This window comes from Silurus meridionalis, chromosome 10 (assembly GCF_014805685.1).
Source record: "Silurus meridionalis isolate SWU-2019-XX chromosome 10, ASM1480568v1, whole genome shotgun sequence".
In the NCBI taxonomy this organism is placed as follows: domain Eukaryota; kingdom Metazoa; phylum Chordata; class Actinopteri; order Siluriformes; family Siluridae; genus Silurus; species Silurus meridionalis.
Window position 1 is genome coordinate 27,716,694 of NC_060893.1, and position 4,965 is coordinate 27,721,658.

Genomic DNA, 4,965 nt, shown 5'->3' on the forward strand with positions numbered 1-4,965 from the left:
ACATTCTCAAAGCAAATAATGCATCTGTGGTGCTCTTCCTCGGCATAAAACCATACCGCTGCTCACAGATGGTCACCTCTTCTCTCAGCCTGGCTACCACTACTCTTTTCCATAACTTCATGGTGTGACTGATCAACTTTATTCCCCTGTAGTTACTGCAGGTCTGCACATCTCCCGTATGCTTAAAGATCGGTACCAGCACACTCCTTCTCCATTCCTCAGGCATCTTCTCACCTTCCAAAATCCTGTTTAACAACCTGGTTAAAAACTCCACTGCATCTCTCCTAAACATCTCCACACTTCTACTGGTATGTCATCTGGTCCAACCGACTTTCCACTCTTCATCCTCTTAATCGCTGCTCTCACTTCCTCCTTACTAATCCTATCCACATCCTGCTTCACCATCTTCACATCATCCAACCTTCTCTCTCTCTCATTTTCCTCATTCATCAGCTGCTCAAAATACTCCTCCATCTTCTCAACACACTCTCCTCACTAGTCAAAACATTTCCACCTCCATCCTTTATTGCTCATTTTTTATTTATATTTATACCAGCTGATGCTGTCTAATAATTTATTTTGGGACGATGTCCACTGTTAAAGTTCTCTACAAGTAACACTAGATTGAATTGAACTTACACACACACACAAAATGCTGCATTTTCATAATGATATTCACTGCTCTCTCTCTCTCTCTCTCTCGCTCTCTCTCTCTCTCTCTCTCTCTCTCTCTCTGCACTTGACATATTAACTCCCTCAACTGAAATATCTGTGTTTATATTATATACTATATTTACATTTGATACCTATTAACACACTTCAGCATGCAAAAGACCTTACAAAAGACTCTTACCTGATTGTTCTCTGTGTGTGTGTGTTTTCAGAGAGATATTTTGTAGTACTAATTGCAGTTCTTAGTTAAAATGATTTAAAAGAGGAAGTTTAAATGTTTCCTTCTATCCCCTCTCTCTCTCTCTCTCATTATATATATATATATATATATATATATATATATACAGTGGAACCTCGATAGTTGGCGACTGTTGATTATGGACCAGACTGAGAGTACCTTGTGAAAAATCTAATAGTTGGCGAGAAGCTGCGAGTGGCTTGAATGTTCGGAGTAACATTTCAAAACAGTTAGTTTCTACTAATAAATTACATAAAAATGTTTAAAAAACTATTTCCATTATTGTATTATTCATTTAGAGTAATATATAAAAAATTAATTATGACAAGTAATTCACAATTTTTGTTGAGTTTACAGTACAGTCATCTTTAATGTGATCTTCCAACAAAAATAAATATTCAATTATTAGAATTTTAAATAAAAAAATCATTTCATAATTGGGACTTCAATTCAGTTCAGTTTACAGGGATAAAGATTGTTACCAATGAAATTATAACAATAACTTAGCTCTTGATTTTGTCTTTTATTCCTCTCGTGCTGAACTCACAATAAACACATATGGTTGTTGTTGTAGTTTAACTTTAGTTGAGTATTTTTTTTATGTATGTGTATAGGTGTGGTCAAACTGTAAAACTATCCAGTATTGTTTACCACCAATTACATTTCAACAAACATTCAAACATCAGCTTCAAATATCAAGCATTAAATTATATGCTTATAAATCAAATATATTAATCTCTATAATGCTAATATCACAAATGATCATGAACAATTACGTATATGCATCAAACATAGTTTCTAGAACAGTCTCTGTGTTCAAAACGCATACTAAACTTTGTTTACCAACTAAATGCAACACATATTGCATGAATATTTCAACAAGCAATATAAAAACAGTAAATGTCTATACAAACATTAAACCAGAAGTGTAAAACATTAGCCGTTTAGGCGCTATGGCGCTAATCGCAAGTAGCTGCCTACATGACATATCAGAAACTAAAATAACATATCTTAGACAACATGTGAATTACTCACCATGCTGGGAATATAGTTTTAAATTATAATTTCAAACTGGAATCTTTACAAAAATTCAGTGAGGTTTTAACATGAGAACAACCTGTGTTTTTTTGTAATTTATATTCTAAACTATCGCGTGTGCCCCCAGAATTAGTGTCCTTAATGCGGCAGCACCCAACATAGAAGTTATAAAGTTGGATTGTAGAAGTTTATTGTATAGTCTATAAATTTATCCCTAAAGTGTGATCCAGTGGTTACTGTGGTGAAGGAAAAACTCCCTGAGACATGAACAAAAAACCTTTAGAGCAAGGGTCACCAACGTCGCCCGCAATGATCACATGAGTCCATTGCTATGCTGATGACACACAGCTGTATATTTCAGCAAAGCCAGATGAGCTGGATCAGCTTAACAATGTTGAGAAGTGTGTGAAGGACATTAGACAGTGGATGCTTAAAAACTTTCTTCTGCTCAACTCAGATAAGACAGAAGTACTTTTACTAGGATCACATGCAGCTAGAAGTAAACTTTCCGATTACGTAGCATCTCTGGATGGTGTTTCTGTTTCAGCATGTACGGCTGTCAAAGACCTTGGTGTGATTATTGACCCGAGTCTTTCCTTTGAGTCTCACGTGAATAATATCACCAGGATCGCCTTCTTTCACCTTAGAAATATTGCTAAAATTAGAAATATGATGTCGTTACAGGATGCAGAAAAACTAGTTCATGCTTTTGTTACTGCTAGATTAGACTACTGTAACGCTTTACTGTCTGGGTGTTGGAGTAAGTGCAGAAATAAGCTTCAGTTAGTTCAGAATGCAGCAGCAAGAGTCCTCACTAGATCTAGAAAATATGATCACATCAGCCCTGTTTTAATCATCTACACTGCTCCCAATCAAATCTCGCATTGATTATAAAATATTACTACTGACGTATAAAGCACTTAACGCTCTCACGCCGCAGTATCTGAGTGAACTTCTGTACCAGTATGATCCTCCATGCCTACTTAGATCAAAAGGTGCTGGCTATCTGTTGTTTCCTCAAATAGCAAAGACTACAGCAGGGGGCAGATCTTTCTCTTATAAACCCCACAGTTATGGAACAGCCTTCCAATCAGTGTTCGGTACTCGGACACAGTCTCAGTGTTCAAGTCGAGGTTAAAAACTTATTTATTTAGTCAAGCCTTTTATCAGTAGGTTTTTCTTAGGTAAAGGAGCAGATCTGGAGGGATCATGGATATAGAGTGTTTGGTGAACTGGGATATTTGTATGCTGTCGTCTCCTCACATTCACACGTTCACTCGGGTTTGTTGATGGTGGTGTGGTGGGTCGGATCCCAGAGATCCTCATGTCTGTGTTACCTTCTGGTTCTCCCTTTTAGTTATGCTGCCATAGCGAGTCTTGCCGGAGTCCAAACTGCACAGTGACATTAACTTTCATACACCAATAGTTACACTTAATAATCCATATCCTTCTCTTCCCGTCACCCTCTCTCTCTCTCTCTCTCTCTCACTCGCTCTCTCTCTCTCGGTCGAGTTAAACATGCTCCTGAGGCTCCAGTGACCACTTTTCCTGCCCCTCTCCCCCTCCGTGGATCTTCACACTTCTGTGCAGCTTGGGACGGTCTCTCATCAGCACCTTGGGTGGTTCCATGTAATTCCAGAGTAGAACGGGTGCTTCTGAGGACGGATTGGACTGTAGTTGGTGTCAGCGGTCTGCTGCACTGACTCGGGAGTGCAGTTTGCTTCTGATCGTCATCACTGTACCCCGCAACTTTGCATATATGCTTCAAATGGACATTTGGTGCAACCCAGATGAGGATGGGTTCCCTCTTGAGTCTGGTTCCTCTCAAGGTTTCTTCCTTATGCCATCTCGGGGAGTTTTTCCTTGCCACAGTTGCTCATCAGGGACAAACATACTTACAAAGAACATAGTTACGTTTAATCACCACATTATCTGTGTAAAGCTGCTTTGAGACAATGTTCATTGTTAAAAGCGCTATACAAATAAAAATGAATTGAATTGAATTGAATGAGTCGCCCGCGAGACTTTTCTAAAAATAGCTGTTTCCTACCTTGTTAAATGATTGTTGATAATTATTTTGATAAATCATTAACATGATCAGTGTCTTCACAAAGATCAGGGGTGTGAAACTCAGTGTCACATCCGACCCGACGTACAATTATATCTGACCCGCGAGATGACTTTATAAAGATCTATTATTATAGTTATTAATGTCCCAGCGATATGAAGCGCTGATAACACAAACTACAGATCCCATAATGCAGCACTTCAGCTCCCTTACCGAACACTAGACTACCTGAGAACATTCCAGCGTCAATCAAGTCGAGCTTCTGTTGATGTATTTAACAGTTATTGTGAAACAGCGCCTCACAGTGGTGAACAGAAAAGTGGACTTTGAGTAGATTTTTACTGACACTGGCAGTAAACACGTGTGTGTGTGTGTGTGTGTGTGTGTGTGTGTGTGTGTGTGTGTGTGTGTGTGTGTTATTAGTGGAGTGAATGTGACTGTAATTAAGGAATTGAATCTGAGACGGAACTACGAGACAAAACATCAGGAGAAGCTGAAGAACCTGAATGCAGAGCAGAAGATACAGAAAGTAGAAGAGTTAAAGAAGAATCTGACATTTCAGCAGACGTTTTTCACCAGAGAACAATCCCAAAGTGAAGCTGGTGTGAAAACAGAGGAGAAATCAGAGTCTCATCAGCAGGTTATTTACTGAGGGAGAGTTTCTGAAGAGCTGCATGATGAAGCTGTGACATGTCTGGTGTTCCACAGGAGATATTTTAATGGAGAGCAAAATATTTTAAGTTATTAAATATTAAATATATATAACTATATAATAAATAGTTATTTAAAGTTTAAGATTCTTTTTTATAAAATGGCATAAGAGCAAAGAAATCTGATTGTTTTGATTTGTTGTTATTTTAACGTTTACTTAAAAGCACAATTTTTATTGATTTGTTCAGGGGTTTTTTTTGCAGCATGTTCATATTTCTAACTTGTATAATTTTGACAG

General features: G+C 37.9%; 1 protein-coding gene across 2 annotated transcripts in view; it reads right to left on the reverse strand.

Moving 5' to 3' along the window:
* Positions 1–913, reverse strand: part of ctss1 (cathepsin S, ortholog 1) — an 18,277-nt gene extending 17,364 nt beyond the window's left edge. Inside the window, exon 1 of one of the 2 annotated variants that reach the window (XM_046858936.1) lies at positions 854–913. The gene's annotated coding sequence lies outside the window, so the exon portion shown is untranslated. The remainder of the gene's footprint in view (positions 1–853) is intronic. The other variant, XM_046858935.1, reaches the window with a different exon arrangement.
* Positions 914–4,965: the final 4,052 nt, after the last annotated feature.